This window comes from Ursus maritimus, unplaced genomic scaffold (genome assembly GCF_017311325.1).
Source record: "Ursus maritimus isolate PB19 unplaced genomic scaffold, ASM1731132v1 scaffold_22, whole genome shotgun sequence".
NCBI classification, from domain to species: domain Eukaryota; kingdom Metazoa; phylum Chordata; class Mammalia; order Carnivora; family Ursidae; genus Ursus; species Ursus maritimus.
Genome location: NW_024424675.1, coordinates 40,540,859 through 40,550,256, shown reverse-complemented (window position 1 = coordinate 40,550,256; position 9,398 = coordinate 40,540,859). Strand labels below are relative to the sequence as shown.

At 42.1% G+C, this 9,398-nt stretch overlaps 1 non-coding gene across 1 annotated transcript; it reads left to right on the top strand.

Annotated features, from left to right (window-relative positions):
- Nucleotides 1-7,396: 7,396 nt before the first annotated feature.
- Nucleotides 7,397-7,503, top strand: LOC121104661. Its single transcript, XR_005837011.1, has one exon. It is a non-coding gene; the product is annotated as a U6 spliceosomal RNA (small nuclear RNA).
- The last annotated feature ends 1,895 nt before the right edge of the window (nt 7,504-9,398 follow it).

Below are 9,398 nucleotides of genomic sequence, written 5' to 3'. Positions count from 1 at the left end.
TTATTTAAAAATAAAACTTACACAGATATTTTTCAGTGAGTCATTTGAACTGACTGAGGGTTTCAATATCATGGGGTCAATCCACAATGTTGAAAGAATAAAAGTAACTGAAGATGCTAAAACGCATGTAATTAAATATGCCGCTTGCTTCTAGAAGGATCAGAAATCAGTCTGTCGTCAATAATTCTTTCATCAAATTGGAAAAGTCCAACCGGGGGGAAACATGGCATGGTCTGCTCTGATTCAGAACACAGACGCTCACATTTCAAATACTTCACCTCGCTCCGCAATCTGCATGTGGCATAACCGGGCTGGGTGTTCTGGAGAGGGAGAATGGGAAGACCAACATGTTGGAAACCCCAGCCCTATCCCAGACTCAACAGCTATTATCCCACTTTACCCACGAAGCCATCTTTCTGCAAATAAAATGCACAACATGTTTAGCCCACATTTTTACTTAAGATGATCCACTGTTGGGGCACCTGGGTGGCTCAGTCAGTTAAGTGTCTACCTTCAGCTCAGGTCATGGTCCCAGGGTCCTGGGATCAAGCCCCACATCGGGCTCCTTACTCTGCAGGGAGCCCACTTCTCCCTCTCCCTCTGCCCCTCACTTGTGCTCTCTCTTTCACTCTCTCTCTATATCTCAAATAAAAAATATTAAGAAAAAGATGATCCACTGTTTCTGCAGTTCCTACAGTTGGATTTTCTATATTCCTTAGCAAGGCTTGACCCTTCTTGGGAGTAGCCAGTTGCTGAGGGGAGGAAGGGGGCAATCAATTAAGCTAGAAGTGACCACAGTGCAAGGGGCTCAGGCCAACTTGAAAAGCCACCAAGATACAGAAGTGCCCCACCTTCCACACCAGGATTTCCTCCACATGGGAAAGCCCCCAGCTGGAATAGACAAAGAAACCCTTATATTTACAACTAAACCCATTCCCTCTGGATCTCATCCTGCATCCTCCACCCAAACTTCTCCCAAAGTTCCTCCAACACCATTGGAGCCAGAATGCCCATTGCTCTACCCCATTACAGTTTACTTAATTTGCCTGTGGCTTTTCTCCTGACCATCCTGACATGAAGAGATGGGAGAAGAGCATCCCGTAACAGAGACAAACAAGGAACGGGCCACGCAGGCTCAGCTTAACTGGACCTTCTGTTCTGCCTGGTCGAAGTACTCTCTTGTCATTGAGAGACTGTAATGATTTTGCAGTCTCTCCTTTTACATCTTGCGCATTTTTCTCTCAGTGTTTACGTTCTCTTTAATTCCCTTTTATTTCAATCAATTAATATGTAAAAACCCTAAGCATATTTAATCTCATAATTACAAAATCTCATAATTTATAAGATCTCCTGCCAAACAAGAGCTCTATTGTGAACCCTACATGACAAGAACTGTTTTGAGAGCACCCATGTATTCAAACAATTACTTCTTACAAAACTCTCACGGGTAGTAACTATCATTACTCTCTCTATATATAGAACTGATAAAGAGGCACAGAGAAGTTAAGTCACTCTCTCGAGGTCTCACAGCTAGTAAGCTCTGGTGCTGGGCTGCAAATGCAGGCATTTTGAATGTAAAATCCACACCCTTAAGTACAATACATCCATTCCATATATTAAATTCCTTAATGCAAATACGCAGGAAAATTCCAAACAGCATTATTCATCAAATAGTAGGGAATCATGTGGAAGGAAGACTTGGCAGTACATCAGATGAACAAAAATCCAAATTCCTGCCAGGTAATATCCAGACAGGTGGATGAGAGGTTACCATAATCTCCTGAACTAATCACTGCCCCCACTTTCTTACTCCTCCATGGGGAGACCATTTCCCAACCTCTGAAAGGCTTATTCCCAATGGGCCCTGATGAGCAGCCAGAACCCCATCGGACCTCACTCCCCCAGGATCACCAAGGACTCCAGTTAGGCCCTTTAGATTCTCTACCCCCAGAGATTTTGGAACTGGATTTAAAAGACTCATGTGGTGGGGCGCCTGGGTGGCACAGTCGTTAAGCATCTGCCTTCGGCTCAGGGCGTGATCCTGGCGTTCTGGGATTGAGCCCCACATCAGGCTCCTCTGCGAGGAGCCTGCTTCTTCCTCTCCCACTCCCCCTGCTTGTGTTCCCTCTCTCACTGGCTATCTCTCTCTGTCAAATAAATAAATAAAATCTTTAAAAAAATAAAAATAAATAAATAAATAAAAGACTCATGTGGGCTCTGAACTTGAAAAGCTATGAACTGGTAGGTTGGGATGGCCTAGCTACAGAGACAGAGAAAAAATTATATCTACACAGACGAGAAGAAATAGATTTCATTTGAGTCATGAAAGATAAAGAGAATAACTTTAGTTTTGAACTTTATAGTTTGTCTCCATTCTCTCAAATCTGCATCTATTTCCTCCCCCTGAGTTCTTAAGACACCCTGACCCTCCCAACATAGTTATACATACACAAACGTGTGCAAATATTTTTTTTTCTAAAACTTACTCAAGTTGCATTTAGGTTTCCGTTACTTGGAACCAAAAATTACTGAAAACAAGAAGCAAAGTTATTATAACAAAAATAGCAATGATGCTAATTGCTCAGTGGGGTCTACTCATCGTAAATAAAAAGCTGCTATTTCTATACTGGTATTTCAGTCAACAAAGATAACACATAAAAATCAAACACCCTATAATTTACTTTGGTACCTAAACTGGCCACATCTCTTAATGACCCTTATTTCATAAAACAGACTTTATTTCATAAAACACATTTCATGTTTTGCTTACATCGGTCCCCAAGGCAGAGGTCTTTGGATAGCTCCTGAGTCACAGATTAGGACTAGGAGGCGACAGCAGATCTAACAGATTACCGGAGAGTCACAGAATGCATAGGTCCAAGACCTACTAAGTCAGCAATCTGCAATCAAGGATCCACGTTGGCCGCAAGAGTCCTATGGCCCAATGCCCTGTGAGCCCCTGTGTGTATCTGGTCCCTAAGATGTTACTCACAGGTCACAAAGGGATGTCTCAGGAGAGATCTGGTTTTCCTAGTGAAAAATGCAAAGTTCTCTTAGCAGCCTGTGCTGCTCCTTCAGTCATTAAATGGTTCAGATCCGTGACGGGATATGTACATCCGGATTAGATAATGTGCTCATAAAATGTAAGGTGACCACAACTGCTGTGAAGGTAAGGACATAGTTCTCTGGCACCAGACGGATGAGAGATTGATCACACTGCCCCTTGGGAGCTGCAGGAACTTCCCCAAGTCGCTTACCCACTCTGAGCATCAGGCTCATAGCGGGTAAATGAACAGAACAATTCGCCTTTCATAAGGTTGCTGTAAAGAGTTACTGTGATGATGTTCTGTAAGTTCCTGGAGAAGCCCCCCAGCAGAGAGTAAGCGTTCATACATGTGAGTCATCGTCACCATCGGCCCTGTTAGGAAGCCCCCCAGCACACACAACTCTTCACTGTAGCTGTTAGATTCAGGTGGTAAAGAGTGCCCCCCTCCTGCTGTCACTCTACTTGCATCCACTTAACTATATCGCTTGTGATTAATTTAACAGTCATAATCATGCTTTTTTGTGATCTAAACATTTGAGACCAAAGGCTCTCCTTTCTGAGCTCCCTTTTCATACACATCCTATTTCTTACCCCCTCAAATCCCAGATTCCTAGCCATGTGAGTCTCATAAGACCAAGAAATTCTAGACGACTGATGTGGAACTAAATGGGCTTTCTTGTGTCTCCTTTTGAGAATGCCTCTTGCCCTTACAGTTACTGATGGGCCACTGTTTACTTCTTAAGCCAGTGTTTTCTGATTAGGAAAACATGCTGAATTTATGGGGTATAATGTTTGAGACCTGAAAGCAGCAAGCCTAAAACCACTTGGCTTGTCTAAAAGACAATATTGACGCTTGGTTCAGGTTGCCCTTGGGACCTACAAAACTGACCTCAGGGCAGGAACTCCCAGAGCAGAGAAAATACATAATTTTAGAGACTGTATCCTCCAAATGCTGTTGACCGTGTTCAAACTTTACAAAATAGCTTTCCCATTTCCCTGTGTCATTCACTCATGCCTTGTAGTTAATATTTGCAGAGTTTCCACTGATATTCTGAAAACCAGGTGTGAGGTCGTGTGGCAGGTACACAATGACATTTTGCTGCTTTAATCCTCAGCACATTCCCTAATTAATGTGAAATGTTTGGTCTGAGAGAGGACATTTTCTAAAGGAAACCAGCAATAATCATTTCAGAGATCTATCTGAAGCTCATTTGCTTTATCTCTTTTGAATTAACTACTTGCTTTCTCTTCCCATACAGTTTCAAAACACAATTAATTCCTTTCTTGGGGTTGGCACAGTGGAAGACGCATTCTCACTGTGAAAACTCCACTGATGAGAAGCTACATAAATATGAACACCATCTCCATTCCTACCGTTTGGTATTCATCTGCCAGCAACTGTTTAATCACAGGTGGCCTCCTGCGAGGTGAGAAACTCTACAGGGGAACAGATGGACCAATGGGAGCAAGGTAGACCTCCAGTGGAAGAATTCCATATCTGAAAAGCAAATGACCTAGTGACTTAACTTATCGCATCTCTCCTCTCCAATTCTACAAGGACATCAACAGGAAACAACTAAGTTCTCCTTCCGTTCAGAGCAGCTTATGTTTACGCAGAAAATGAACAAATGCAGGGTTACATCCAGGGACCAGAATAGGCGAGGACCCTTACTAAGGTACATCTTTAAAAAATATGAGTAGGTTTGATGTCTCGTTGGATTAAACAGAGGAAATCCAACGTGCCACTTAGAGGATTCCCTGAAAGTCAGAACTTAGGACTGGTGACAAGCTCTAAGAGGAACAGGAGCTGGAAGCGAGGACTAAAGCTTGCCTGGAAATGTTGAAGAGGAATAGAAATTTTATCTCAAACATGGAGAAAAGGCAAAGTGTGTACCAAAGATGATCACCACTAGCTTTATTGCTATTGCTATGGAAACTATGGGCTGAGACTTTCAGGTGGCTTTAGCCATGGACCCCTGATTATTTCATGGTCATTGTCAAGTGTTTGCAGCATAGCAAGCCTGCAATCTTTTCTCCCCTTTATTGTGGATGTCTCAGAAAAGACAGTAAAGTATCCTGGTCAAATCTTGAAAATACGCTGATGATCAACTGGCAAATTCGTGAGTGACATTCACTAGTAGGGGAATCCTTATCTATGAAATGCTTTCAGTAGACTCTACCTCGTCTGTTTAGGGTTGTTAGTGGTAAACAAGTCTGGACTCTGGATTATGGGACATGGTTCCCTGACAAATGCTGAATGAGCTATGTAGCTATCAGAGTATAAAATGGAGATGTTTGTGTAAGTCACGTACCTGCATATATTTCTTAGACACCTTGTATGTTAAATCTGGCTGGAGCATGCCCAGTGATAGCAAGAAAGGACCTGGGGAGCTACACTGACAGTCCTTGGCTTCTCCTGGCTTCACCTACACTTTACGATCACTTGTATCCTTGAAGTAATCAGGAAAGCTTGATAGCGAGTAAGACCTTAGTTTCTATGCTCACTTAACAATTTAATCAATGCCTCAATATGCAAAACAGTAATGCAGTATTTAATAGTGTAAATATCATTACTGTACTTTAGTTATATTATTTTGCATATAAACTTAGAGTGAAATGCAGATTCAAATTACTAGAGAATTGAATATATACTAAAATACCACTTACTAGAAAGTGCACGCACACACACACACACACACACACACTTGTAAATACTTAGGAAATATCAAACTATTATAAGTAGTGGCTATTGTAGATTAAAATTGAGTGGAGGAGATTTAAGAGTCTTTCTCTTCCTTTTTACGTTTTTCAAGTATAATCATGTATTATCAAAATAAAAATCTAATATAGACACATTTAAAGTAAAAGTATTTTATACGCAATACAATGGCTTTGAAGAGCACACCATATTCACATTGGTGATTAGAAAAGGTAGCTCTAGGGGTGGCGCAGTCCGTTAAGCGTTCAACTCTTGATTTCAGGTAGGGTCATGATCTCAGGGTCGTGAAACCAAGCCCCTCGTCAGGCTCTATGCTCAGCATGGAGTCTGCTTGAGATTCTCTCTCCTCCTCTCCCTCCGCCCCTTCCCCTGCTCACTCTCTCTCTAAATAAATGAATGAATTATTTGAAACGCAAAAAGAAAGAAATGGTAGCTCTTGTATCCTATGATTCTCATCATCCAAGTTATTTTTGTTTTTTGCATTGCATACCCTACAGTATCACATCAACCCTGCATTACAAAGATAAGCAGATCCAAATGCTATGCATTTTTCTATTTCCTTTCAAACGTTTTAGTCTTCAGTTGACTCATGCAAAAGCATAAGAATAAGGTAGTAATCATATTTGTTTCAAAGTTGAAAATTAAGAATATCTAATAAATGCTTGATGTTGTAAAAATAAATATAAAGTGAGACCAAGAAATATAGCCCAGCAATTCCATTCTTACATGCATGCCCTGGAGAAGCTCTCACACATTTGCCTAAGGAGATGTGCACAACCACACATTGTGCACCAATCTTTGTACGAATGAAAGATTGTAAACAACTTATATACCCATCAATTGAGAGCAAGATAAATTCATTGGGATATATTCTTATAAGACTATTACTGCACAGTGATTAAATAAATGAAATAGGGATGATTTATCTGCCCGAATAAATCTCAAAAACAAAAAAGTTGAGTGAATAAGGGAAGTGACCAGAGGATGTTGCAGAAAGGTATATTTAGCAAAATATTATTTACCTTGCTTTAAAACAAAAATATGACACTGCATTTTAAATATTGGCCTGTGGACCATACATTTATGCTAAAATATTAAAATCAGAGATGGAGAAGATACACAGCAACTTCAGAATAGCATTAACTGGGGGTGGGAAAAAGAGACAGATAGGGGAGGAAATGGAAGAGAGTAGAGGCAATTGCATCTGTAGTGTTTTGTTTCTTTAAAAAATTAAACAACTTTTTAAAAGTTAATATTTACTATATCTGGGTAATACATACATAGGTGTTGATTATCCTATTATCTGTACCTTTCTCTATTTTTGAGATATTTCACATCTCAAATGATATAAAAATGACATTTTATATAATATATACCTATGTAAAATACATGTATCTCTAATGATATGTATGTTTATATATTATAAAACTATATTTTTATTTTATATATTTTATATTTTATATATATTTTTTATTTATATAAAACTATAAAAACTATAAAACTATATTGCAAATGTTAATATATTTGTACATATATCATACAGATACTTATGAAAGATACTTTACATATAAAAGACATAAAATACATAATGTATTCAATAAATATATATAATCCAAAACAGGAAAACGACAGTGCTCACTTCAGTAGCACCTCTATTACAAGTGGAACAATACAGAGAAGATTAGTGTGGCCCCTGAGCAGAGATAACACACAAACTCATGAAGCATTCCAAATTTTTTGGTATACCTATGATGAGCACCGAGCAATATATAGAATTGTTGAATCACTATATTACACACCTGAAACTAATATAACACTGTTAATTATACTGGAATTTAAAAAATTTTAAAAGAGAGAGAAAATGACAACAGAGGACATAACAAATGTTACAATCAAATGAGAAACAACAGAAAACACCCCCAAAGTGATATGCTAGCATTCCAATAGATGTGACACATTTCCTTGTTATCGCCTGTCCTTGCAGCACTAGCTAATGATATATACAGTATCCTATAGATATGGCAAGGGCGGGGCTGCAAACTTTCCAAGTTAATGACGCATTCACAAAAAGTTCAGGTAGGTGAATGAGACAACAGGTTAATTCTGAGCTCTGCACAGAAGCAGCTGCAGTAACAAGTAAGACCCGACATTGATCTTGTGCTTCCTATGCACCAGCCTGTGCTAAGTGCCTGACCTATTTAAGTTCATTCACTTCTTACAGAGCTACATGAGTGGGGTATTATTACGGCGCCCATTTCCCACACGAGGAAGTGTTTAACAAAGAACGCATGCAATTCTCCGTATCACACAGCTATAAAGCACCAAAGCAGCATCAGAACCAGGTCCTCTGGCTCTAAAGTTTGGATTCCTAACTAAATGGCAGCTTCACCCACTTTCACCGTTGTTTTCAGACTATCTTATGCAAGTTTTAAAAATAAAATATAGAGGGTGCCCAGCTAGCTCAGTCGGTAGAGCAAATACTCTTACTTCAAGTTGGTAAGTTCCAGCCCCATGATGGGTGTAAGATGGCTCAAAAATAAAATCTTAAAACAAAAAATAAAATACAGCAAGTTTTCACAGTACCCCTTAAGCAACACTGAAGAACGGAAAAATATTACAACTCACAGCAGGAATCTTTGATATCGGGGAGGCGTAAACCTTGAGACCTTCTTGAATCTCGTTTCCAAGCACAGCAATTTGCACAGAGCACACCCCTCCCCCCAACCCTCCAGCAAAGACATGCAGAGCATAAGAGTGTGCCTTGGCTTGAACCTGGCCTGGCCACGTTCCAGAAAGGCAAAGCTGTGGCGCCCTGGGCAGCTTTAAGGGGATGACCCGCTAACTCGCAGGTGCTCACCGGGTATTGGGCTCGCTCCTTCTGAACTGCAGGCCTTGGTCCTCCAAGTTCAATTCCAGCCTCCCCAAAGGAGCCCGGGCCGCACCCCAGTCCCGCGCAGTGGCTCGCAGCGCCTCCCAGGCCTGTTCACGTGTCTGGAAAGCGGTGTGCGGAGGGGTCTGGGAGGTCACGCAGGGGCGGTGACCGCCGCTGACCCGTCAGCGCCGGGCATTGGAGGCTCCTGGCCCCGCCCTGTCCGTGGAGCGTGCGCCTGCGGGTTCCCGCCTTTCCAGCCATTTTCAAGGTGCAAATGAGTGAGCACCGCGGTGTGGAGACCCTCTGGACAGTGGGCGTGGCCGGGCCCGGTGGAGGCCTCTATGAACTTTCAGATGCTGGAGGGCGGGGGGGCCGCTGAGATCTGCTCTCCCGCCCGAGACAAGCCTCTTCTGCACGTTCCCTGGCAGCGATCCTGGAGTGGCTGGCCCTGTCTTCTGCCTCGCCTTGACAAGACGGGGTGCGCGGCTGGCTTCCGACTTCACCCCACGCCCGCTGTGGGAACCCACATCAGGTTACACCAGGTGGAGCAGATGGCCCGAGGGAGGAAGGACGGCAGGTACTCTCTTAGCAGGTAAGCAGAGCTCCTGTACACCAGGACCGCTGGGACCCCCACTCCCTAAGAGGCTTCGGAGGCTCACCTTCCAATGACTGTTCATCACGACGCTCTCTCCTCTTTAACCAAGCTGGATCGTTGGCCTTCTTGCCGCGTGCCTCAACTTTGATTCTACCCCCCCCCCCCC